This window comes from Cicer arietinum, chromosome 7, assembly GCF_000331145.2.
Source record: "Cicer arietinum cultivar CDC Frontier isolate Library 1 chromosome 7, Cicar.CDCFrontier_v2.0, whole genome shotgun sequence".
Lineage (NCBI taxonomy): Eukaryota > Viridiplantae > Streptophyta > Magnoliopsida > Fabales > Fabaceae > Cicer > Cicer arietinum.
In genome coordinates, this window is record NC_021166.2 from 31,371,096 (window position 1) to 31,383,131 (window position 12,036).

At 31.7% G+C, this 12,036-nt stretch overlaps 1 non-coding gene across 1 annotated transcript; it reads left to right on the top strand.

Annotated features, from left to right (window-relative positions):
* Nucleotides 1–3,275: 3,275 nt before the first annotated feature.
* On the top strand, nt 3,276–3,382 carry LOC113787904 (small nucleolar RNA R71). The gene has a single exon (XR_003474423.1). It is a non-coding gene; the product is annotated as a small nucleolar RNA R71 (small nucleolar RNA).
* Nucleotides 3,383–12,036: the final 8,654 nt, after the last annotated feature.

Below are 12,036 nucleotides of genomic sequence, written 5' to 3' on the forward strand. Positions count from 1 at the left end.
TCTTTCCCATGATTAGTCCAAATCCAATAGTTAGACTGAAATCCATCTTCATATAAATGCACTCTTATTTTATTTACACTCTTAAACCATCTACATCGACATAAACAACATGGGCATCTCATCCCCCTGTCATCTTCAACAATTTTCTGCAATCTCGAAAATTGAGAAACTCTTCAACCTTGTTAGCAAAATGTTGTTTTAGACCATTCCTTCCAGGAAAATTTCTATCATACATCCAACTACGGTCTATATCCATATGTGTGTTTATATATTTTACAATTTAAATATTTTACTAGTACTTTTTTTATTTTATCAAATCTTACTAATATTAAACTTTAAAAATAATATTATACTCAATTTTAAAAATAATATATTAATGGACATTCTAAAATAAAATATCAAGTCTAAAAATATTTTATAACCATATAACAATAATAGTTATATAAATTACTAATCTATATTTAAAATGCATTATATACTAACTTGATGTCATGTATTGTCTGACTTGAAGCTTACAAACAAGAAATAACTCTTCGCAATAAAAAAAATAGCACAACTGTCAACATAAAAATTAAATAATATTCATTAAATAAATAACTTCAAATGAAAAATAACATTAAAAAACAAAATATAAATTAAAAAATTACTGAAATTTAGGAAGAGAGAAAAGTTGGAGAAAAAATATTTGTAGAGAGAACGTGGAGAGAAAATTTAGTGATAAGGTAGATAAAAAAATTAGAGAGAAGGTAGAAATGAAAAATGACACGAAGAGTGTAATTTATAGGAGAATAATATCAATCTTGTAGTGATACGAACAATATCAATCTGAAGAATTTACAAAATCAAATCTTAACAATATTAATATGAAGAATTAACAAACTCGATCGTAACAAAATACGAACAAAATCAATCTAGAATAACTGCTCAGATTGGAATCAAAAATTAAGAATTGGCTTAAGAACATATTATAAAAAAACATTTTGTTCATAATTATTTTTGAATAAGAGCATTGTTGACCAAGATAGGAATGAAGATACAATTCAGACTTAAACAAGGACTAAATTGAAGTCCTAATTTTATCTGTAAATGGATACTCAAGACTAAAGAAGAAGATAATTGAAAAATTAGAAAAGAATAAAAGAACTCAAGCTCAAAATTCCAAATTCATCTTAGAGTTCAAAGAGAGAAACATTTGTTCAAATGAAAAATAATTTCTAAATGTTCTTCTTAGAGTGTGATAGTCATTGTTATAATCAGCTTGTTAATAGCAACTACTCAAGTTCCAATCCTTTATATTCAAACCCGATAATGGTGTTAGTGTGTCTTCAACAATCTGAGGTTGTCAGATTGTGTGGAGAAGACTTGGCTGATAGAGTCAAGATGTGTGTGTTCCTAAAAAGTCTAGGGTTGTCAAGCTGTTTGAGAATACTAACTTAGAGGGTCAAGTGTTTTGTAAATCAAGTTGTTGAATTAGTGGATTAAATCCTTCTGAATGAAGGGTAGAATGTTTCCAAGTTAGCGGTGAACAAGGATAAATTACTTGTGTCACTTTATTCTCGTATTCCTTAGTTTTGTTATTGCTTCTACTCCAAGTAAATTATCAAGTTTGAATAGATTAATCAAATAATGAAAAAATTATCAACTTAGTCAAACACAATTTAACCCCTTTCTCGTGTTTGCAATTTCAAAAGTATCCAATAAACTCATTCAATAGAAAAAGTTCAAATAATAAATTAAAGGATTCATCTAGTTATACTAATCCCTTACAGTGGAATGTTAAGTTACTCATGAAAAATGACAAAAGGTAGAGATTAAAGAAGAATTACAAGAATTATTCATGAATGCTTCTTTAAAATACATTTTCAATGTTGTTAGAATCAACCTCCTCAAAGTTTCCATTGCTTGGCACAAGTTTCTAGTCTCTAAACAAATGAAAAGATCCCTAAAGCATTTTATACATTCAGTAGCTTCTCGTGCACTCTAGCAAATGAAAAGGGCGATCAGGCCCACCTGGGACAAAAAAAGACAATTAGGTTTTTGCAAAAATGTGCCCCTAAACACATGGGAATGCGCTTCAGCGGACAACATATGAAGTATCACCTCTTTCGAGTCCAAAATTTGGTTTGAGTGTCTTCATGAAAGTTGTAGCTATAGATCTTCGCTTTCATTTGCAACTTATTTGAATCAATTTTGACATCTATGGTTAAAATATCTCACAATGGCCGTGTTGATTTCTGTCCAAATTACAACCCTACACTAAAACAATGAAACAAAGCAATACTATGAAAAATATGTACTTAATCAAGGAAATGAAACGTAAACACCCTAATAGAGTTCAAGAACTTAAAATAAACAAACTATATCATATAAGTTTTAAAATTCACTAATGAACAAAGACAAATAGGATAATTACATACTATAAACCATAAAAAAAAATGCATATGATGAAGAATGATCACAACCTTAAACTTAGTATGTTGTTTACCCCAAGCAACAATGAAATTCAAATTAGGGTGACAATTAAAATCAAGCTTATACTCAAAATTTCAAATCAAATCAAACTAATCTTTTAAGTTCATGCTATTACAATACATTCATCATGCTCAAAGCTCATTTAACATCTCAAAAGACATTAATTGGAAAAGTTAGAATGACACAGTCAACATTCATCTATCAAGTTTAACTCTCTCTTCACACCCTCACCAAATTTTCTCTCAAGTGTTTCACAAATATTATGAATCTAACACTTAAATCCTAGAACATACATCATCCTACCATAGTTTTGAAAAATTCTAGATAACAATCAAAATATAACAAACACAGACTTTTGGACTTTTGGTTAAGGGTAGAAAATATTTGGATAATAGGCACTTAGTCTCAAACTATCCAATCGTTGCATAAACTAGTTGTGTAAGTATATACAATCAAAACAAGTAATAAAATGAAAGTAAAGTATAGTTCTCACAAGGATTGTTACTAGTTCTGCAGCTGTTGGTGCAAGTGTTGCAACAATGTTCTTTAGAAAATTAGTCAAAACAACCATTTATGCTGCAGGTGTTGTGCTCTCACCAACTTCATGAAGTCCAACCGCTTTCTTGATTGAATTAACCCTAGTAGTAGGCCACTGATAGCTATTTGTTTTTATGTTCTCAATAAGCTTTACACATTCTTCATCAGACTTGCTCAATAAAGATCATCCTGATGATGCACCAAACATTAGCCTTGTTGAGGGTACCAATCCATTATAAAATGTATCCATTTTGATTCAAATAGGTATCCCATGATGAAGACATTTCATAAGAAAATCCTTAAGCATTTCCCAAGCCTCAAATAAAGTTTCATCTTCAATTTGCCTAAAAAGGGTGATGTCATTCCTCTTTTTAGCATTCATCACAAAGGGAATACTTAATTAATTAACAACATACTTCTATTTATGCAAATAACCTTTTACATCAACTCAATAATGTTACAAATTAGAGCTAAAAATAAGTGCAATAACTCATAATTCTAAGAGTTATCATCTACTTTTTCATACTTTTATTGTGGAGATTCCCAAAACTGTTGCATATAATCAAGATACACAAACTGAAGTAATATTTTTTTTCTTTGTTTCTTTCTTCAACAATAAGAACTAACAACAACTTTTTTTCTTTCTAATTTACAACCGCTTCAAACTTTAAAGGTTGTTATCCCATGAGTAACCTAAAACTTAGAATTTTACAAAGACAAGATAAATAATTTTCTCCCTAACTCCTTATAAGGTAGGTTAATTGAAATCAGACCCTTAACTTGTAATGCGACTAAAAAGAGCTAACAAAGGAGAAAACATGCACAAGGTTACATAAATCAAAAGTAACGCCATTAAGAATTAATGCAACTCCTTAAGAAATAATACATGATAGTCACATATTAAGAAATGACAATTTTAAGGCTCAAAAGCTCAAAACTAAGATAATAGAAAGAATTATAAACTATAAAAATTATGTCATGAAGTGCCTCGCAATTACCAATTCGTTATGTCATGAAGTAACTCTGCAACCACCAATTGGTAGTGCTTTATTTCATAAAGAAAATGAAGTGGTTTTTCCAACTTCTCTAGCTCATGGTTGTGCAACCTAACCTACGACCACCATTGCAACCCTCCCCACCTGTTATGTACATTTTCTTTTGATTTTCTTTTGTTTTTTATTGTCATTTTTTAAGTCCATTAATTTAAAATTCATCGTCAATTAGGCCAATGAATAAAGAAGATGTTGGTGAAAGGATTCCTAGACAACGTAGGCATAATGCTCGACTGAACAATGGATCAGTTGCGACCTCTTATTTTGGTCTGCCTATTGCTGATGCAGATACATTTGCTCAACCAAATGGATCTTTTGCTACCTCGTATGTTGGTTAACATGTTGCTGATCTTGTTGCTCAACCGAATGGATCTGTTGCCGATTGTTTTGTTTATCAGCCTTTAATACTGCCTTCAAATGATGTAATTGATGGTTGCAATACACAACCTAATCCCTTCGGTGTTTGAAAATCAAACTTTGAATTTTCAGCAAATTAAGGGATAAAAGAAATGCCACTGGTAAATTTGTAATATAATAAGTATATTATTATTATATAATTGTTGATTATTGGCTATATTTAATGACAATTTATTTTGCTTTTAGAGGTTTAGGGTTTTAAAGATTTATTTTGTCTAAAATAATAAATTGAAATTGGAAAAAAGGGTCCGTTCTCCCATCTTGACAAACATTTGTTAGAGCATTAACAATCTAATACAAGAAGGACGACAAACATGTGAGATGTAACAAAGCAGCTTCATAGACATCTTTGACTATGTTCTTGAGTTCATGATTTCTCAGCCGATCTATCTAGTATTTAACTCTTTCTCCATCAAACAAAGGAGACATGTTAACATTTCCACATGTAGCTTCATTACTAGAGTTAGTCAAAATAATAAAATAAGATCTTTACTCAAACACGGTAAAGTGTTTTGCCTTGAGACCGAGCTCTCATGCCAAGTGTAGAGAGAAAACAGAAGAAAATGGGGTTTGAATTGTGTTTTGTTTTAAAAAAAACTTAATTCAAAACAAATTATAAACTAGAGATGTTAAAAGCTAGAACAAATAAAGAGATAAGACGAAGAGCACAAGCTAATTTATCATGGTTCACCACCAACACGGTAGCTATGTCCAATCCCTTCACACTAAAGGATTTAATCTAATAATCATAAACAATATCACAAGTCCACTGAAACCATCTAGCTTTGTATAGTCAAGCAGTTTCGAATAGTAGCCACTACTGGGCTAAGTTACAAACAATGTTTCATATTGTTTTATGAATAGCTCTCACACGAGAATGTTTACAAGGTATGCCCTCATAATGTATTTGATGTTTTCAACACTCAGAAATAATACAAAGTTATTCAGGGGTGGATGTATATGACCAAAATAGTTTCTCGTGTTTTTTTCATAACAAGTACTTTTATAGAGAAACTTCAAGGCCATTAGAGTTTTTAAATGTTGTTGTGATTGCATAAAATCAACATGTAATCTAATGACTCGTATCAAATATTCAGAGATTTTTGAATTATTATTAAAAACTTATCCAAATCCTTCTTCATAATTGAGTTAGCGTATCTCGATAGAAGTTACAGGAAGACCAGGGAATGACATATTCAAAGGATGTCATGCATTTCTCCAGAATCATGAAAAGCCTAAGTTAGTGAGCAGAGGTTGTTGGGATGTTGAACTTTTATCAAAGAGTTGACCTGATGCTTTCACTAGACTGTCAACTGTTTGCCCAGATTCATCAGATGCAAAATTATTAGAGGGAAATTGAATTAACATATTCATTAGAGGTACGTTGAGAGCTTGTTTATCAGAGTTAGTCACAACTTTAGCAGATCTTCTAGAGTATTGCCTTGTTTTACTTGTTTATCTTTTCCAATTATCAGAGGATGCAGTGTAAGGTCTTTCAAGTTTGTGACAAGAGAACTGAACACTTAATTAAACTTATTAGTGCTATAAATTATTTCCACAAAATAATTTTTGCTATCATCAAAACAATTAGGGGTCATGGTTTTTGAACCCAACTTTGATCTAACAATCTCCCCCCTTTTTGATGATGACACACATCTATTATTGTGAATAATTTTTCTTTTTAATAAATAATATATGCAAAGTTGTTCAAAGTAAAGTAGAAAAGCTCCCACTTAATATGAGCAAGTTTTCAAAAAAGAGTGGAGTACTATATTTCGATAATTAGGGTTTGCTAAAAGATAATAAATGGTTCTCAAAATATATCAAAACCATATACTACATCTTTTGTCATCAGAAAAAAGAGTTGAGCTAGAGAAGTAAATCACAAAAAAAAAAAAAAAAAGATATAAGTGTTATAATTAGATAAAGAATTTTTTGGCATTAAATATAGTGAAAATCAATAAACAAAAGGAAAGAAAAGCAAAGGTAAATTAAATGTAAGGATTGGTCAATCTAGCTAAGATCAGTCCTAAGGTATTTTGAATGGACTCTTAATTCTTGGTTGTCTATTCCATGAAGCATCAGTTTTCGCTTCTTGTCGATCAAAGTCTCCCTTCTTTACAAACTGAGATGGGTCAGAAGCAGGTGCAGATGGAATAGAAGAAGAGTCTTCAAAGGCATATTTTTTAAAAACAACAACATGAATGTCCAATGAAGGTAACTTAACCTATGAGATAATCACAAGAAACTCCAATGGTGCCAAAATACATAATCGCTGGTGGTTCCATATGAACATAGATACATGGAACACTATCTTCAGTCGATGTACTTTCTGATGTAGTAGTCAATTGCTTTCTATTCTGGTCTCCACGAAGTTTTAGAAAATGCAAGATCCAAAGGTAGAGGATCTCATCAGTATGTCTCAAAGCACTTGAGTTCTGAGCGGCCAAATGTCTTCCATGTTTTCCCTAATCTAGATTGTGAAAAAAGAAAGAACATTGTCCCTGTGATTGGAGACTTCATCAAAATCCAAACTTTGAGCATTCATATTCCTAATCTTGTTAATTTTAGCAGTGAAAGGGGTCATGAATGAGTCAAGGTTTGGCAAGCCAGAAGGAAATGAGAGAATAAAAGAGGCTAGGTCTAGAGGTATGGAAGTATAAGGTTTAGATTATGGTTGGGCGAAGTCATAAACATGTCAGTCATATGAGGAAATTTTAGAGGCTAGATCATTTACAACTTGAGTTTTTGTCTTAGTTGTTGTGTGGATAGGATCTACAAGCATATGTGAGAAAGGGTCAAATGCAGCTGTGGAAGGGATGGGTGTGGTTTGATTGGTTATTTGGGTAGGTGTTTGTGGAGGGTTATTATAGGAAGGTAATGGTGTGGATATGGGAAATTCAATATTAAAGGGATAAGGATTTAATCTATATCTAAGGGTAACAAAGTTGTCTACTATAGTTGCCTCAAAAATCTCATACGAGGCGTCCATATTTGAATAAGAGCTGGAAAAAAATAGTAAAGGTATTTGAGGTTGTTTTGTTTGATCAGAGGGGAATGGAGGTTTAGCTGGTTTAGGTTCAGACAAGTTATTACCACTACCCCTTGTAATATTTGCAGAGAAATGAATAGACTCAAAACTGAAATTTACTTTATGTCTCTTTCTCAAGATAAAGTTTTCTTTTTCCTCATTGGCGTTGAAATTATCTTCTTCTTCCACTATTGTAGTAGATACTCTAATTGTCCTTTTTCTTTTCTTCTCAAACTCTTGAGATGTTATTGGCAGAGAAAAGCGAACTGGAGACATTTCTTGACTAGAGTGGTACATCCTTAGATACTCTTGAATGACCTCTATTATCTTTCTAAAAAATCGGTGTGTACAAATCTCCAACCAGGAAAGGAATGTCTTGAGATCCACTAGATTGTGTTGAGATCCTCTTGACTTAAGTGCTTAGTTTTATTTTTTCCTTGATAGCAATGAGCCTCATTTTGATGACATTTTGGATGTTGAATACTAGTGTAGGGGAGGATACCAAGTGCTCATCTTGAACAACTCCTCCCAGTTCCTCCATAGCCTTAATGAAAGGCATCCTCATTAGCATGACTATGATGAATCTTGAGTAGGGAATAGTCTTGATCTTGCTTGATCTAGAGTTGATGATACAAGGCCTCATGTCCTCATGTACCATGTTTGGAAAATATTCTTGATCTTTTGGGAGATGTTCTGCATCAACCCCTTGTGGTTTTTACTGACATGATCAATAGAGCCACCGTTAGGCACCACACATTCAATAAAAATCTTGAAGAGCACCTTGTACTTGGGCTTTAAATGTACTGACTTGGAGTTGACATTAGGATCTTTAAAAAATTACTTGTTGATTTTAGATGTGTTAACCCTTGATGTATATCCATTTTCAATTATCACACCTTCATCTAGGCATTTGGTAATAGTAGCAATGGTTTGTTGAGTGATTTTGATGGAAAGCCCTAAAACATACTGGAGACTTCTCTGTCTTTGTTTACATCAGCAAACCTCTAGAACGTTTTAACTAGAATTCCTAAAGAAGAATGTTGATCTAGGTTAAAGTACTCAAACCATCCAAATCTTCAATGAAGTCGAACCCGTTCTTAGTGAGATTAGAGAGATCAATTTGAAGTTCACTGAGGGTATCAAGTTGATCCATATTACATTCCATAAGGGGTAGAAGAAATGTTCGCGAGGGTAGAAGAAGAGGCGTAACTTGAAGCCATTAGAGAATTCATGAGAGTTTCAGAGAGGTTTCTAAGGTTTGAAAAAATGGAAATAGTGTGGCAAATACATGCGAGTAGTGAGTGACTTGATTGTTGGTGTTTTTGATAAAACGGCTGAATTTCTAAAAGCTAACAACAATAACTACCATGCACGCGTTAACACACAAAAAATGACACAAGTCATAAAGTCACAAACTCACACATCTTTTCAAGAAAATTGTTCATAATGAATTAAATTGTATTTTAAGCAACTAGAGATAGAGGAAAAAATCAATTCATCAGATATACAACATACATATTTAAGCAATTAATATGTTTTACCATATGTAAAGGCATACAGGGATTCCAAAATCATTCCTTTATAAATTAAATGTTTAAATTTTTCTTCAGCAAGGGGTTTTATAAAAATATCTACCCAATATTGATCACTGTCAATGAATTTATGTTTAATTTACCATTCTCGACATAATCTCTTAATAATGGATAATTAATCTCTATATTTTTTGTCTTCAAATGTAAAATATGATTTTTGGTGAAACATATAGCCGAAGTATTATCAAAAAAGATAAGAATGTTACTCTAATTAATTTTGAAGTCTTATAGTTGATGTTTCATCCACAGTAGTTAAGTGCTATAGTTGGTTGCTGAAACATATTTTATTTTAGTTGTAGAATGAGCAAGGGTTCCTTGTCTTTTTCTTCACTAGGAGATCAAATTTTTCATCAAGGAATCTACAACTACCACTAGTGTTTTTCCATTCTAATTTATCTCCAACATAGTTAGCATCACAAAAACCTACGCACCTGTACTAAGAGGATGACTTATAACAAAGACCAAGATTAGTAGTGCCATTCAAATATCTAAAGATCCTATTGATTATAGCTTGGAGCTACAAGTCTAGCTATATTTCTTACCACTTCACATTTCTCTTGAATACTTGGTTCCAAACGACTTCTTTTCTTTGGGCTTGAGTACAAGATCCCATACATCATTTCTCTTGAATTGATTTAGTTTTTCTTGCATCCATCTCTCCATCATCTGATAGAGCTTCGTTTATTGTTGTAGGCTGGATTTTAGACAAAAGTACAAACATTGATGTTTCTTTAAAAGCATATTTGGTCTTCAAAGGATCACTTAAATTTCCTATGATCAGAGAGTCTGGATATTATGATTCGTATTTTCATCCAAGTTTAGGTTCCTGATAACTTTGACTTGTAGATGGTTCGCCATTACTTGTCCTTTTATTGTCAAGTACATCTTCTAGTTCTTTAGAGAGAGACTTTGTCGCTTCTTATTTATTTGGTTCCTATGATATTCTGAAATCTGCAAAATCATTATTGATATTTGACTTTTTATGGTCAAGCATTTGATCATCAAACTTAATATGGATTGATTCCTCAACAATCATTGTTTTAGAGTATTTTTTGTATACTCTATAGGCTTTTGACGTTTTAGAGTATTCCAAAAAGGTGCACTTTTGAAATAGTGAATCAAACTTGCTAAGATTTTCTTTGGTGTTCAAAATATAACATATGCAACCAAATGGATGAAAATAAGAAATGTTGAGTTTTATTAAGAATAGGTCTTACATAGATTTTATTCTAAATATAACATGCACTATTCACTGCCTCTGTCCAAAAGTGTTTGGCAACATTAATTTCATGAATCATGGTGTTTGTCATGTCTTGAAGAGATCTACTTTCCTTTCTACAATACCATTTTGCTGGGGTGTTCTAGGAGAAGAAAAAATGTGTAGAATTTTGTTTTCTTTAACACCATGATCACTATGAATTGTTGTAATACAAAAAACTTTTTCATTTTTCACTTGTTTGCATAAAGTAGTGAAAACTTTATGTGACTCATCCTTGTTTTTAAAGAACTTTACCCATGTCCAACTAGAATAGTCATAAAAAATAATTGTTGGAACCAAGTCGATTTTATACTTAGAGTTTTTTTGATAACAAAAATATTTTTTTAGAACAATATATTTGACTTCAAATAGTGTGAAAGAAGATATGGTCAAGATTTGAAGAAGATTTGATCAAGATTTATCTACAACAAAATATGAACATAATCAATTTGAAGAATTTACAAACGTAATCTGAACAAAAATACGAACATAATCAATCTGAATAATTTATAATCTCAATCTAAACAAAATAGGAACATAATAAATCTGAAGAATTTACAAACTCAATATGAACAAAATGCAATTCATAATTAAACAAGGACTCCAAATTTTAGAAGCAAACAAGGCTGAAGAAGAAAATCATTGAAAATCAGAAAATAGTAGTCTCAGAATTCAAAGAGATAAACACTTGTTCAAAAGAGAAATATTTTCTAAGTGTTTTTTCTTAGAGTGTGGGCGTTATTATTATTATTATTATTATTATTATTATTATTATTATTATTATTATTATTATTATTATTATTACTATTATTATTATTATTATCATCTTTGCTAGAAGCAAACACTTAAAGTTCCAATCTTTCGTATCCAACATGATAGTGGTTTAGTTTTCAATCTGGGGTTATAAGGTTGTTAGGAGAAGACTTGGCTTGTAGGGTCAAGGTGGTTAGTTCATCAAAAGTCTGGGGTTGCCATTCTGTTTGAGAATACTAGCTTGAAGGGTCAGGTGCTTTGTAATTCAAGGTATTTGAATTAATGGATTAAAGCCTTATGAATGAGAGGACTGGATGTAGCCGAGTTAGTGGTGAACCAAGATAAATCTATGTGTCAAATTATTTATGCTTTCCTTACTTACTGCCTCTAAATCCGATTGCTTCTACTCCAAGTAAGTCCTCAAAACCGAACTAGTTGTTATTTATTTATAAATTATCAAAAAGTTATCTACTTTGGAAAACACAATTCAACCATTTTTCTCGTGTTTGCACCTTCAATTGACATCAGAGCTTGGTCTCAAGGTTGAGCACTTTACATTGTTTGAGAAAAGATCAAAGGGTTCAATATGTGTGGATTCAGTGAAGAAATTGTTGGAGGAAACATCAACATACCACCTCTGTTTAGTGGAGAACATTTTGAGTACTAGAACGATAGGATGAAAAGTTTTTATATTTCATAAGATCTTGAACTTTGGGACTTGGTGGAAGATGATTATATTGCTCCGATGAATACATATGGTATTGAAATTCCATGAAAGGAGATGAATGATGATCAGAAGAAGATGTATAAGATGGATCATAAGTCTAGAACATTCATGATAAATGAAATCACCTTCAAGGAGTTTGACACGTGCACCTACAAGGAGCCAACAAATAGTATTTATGATAGTCTGATTCTGACCCA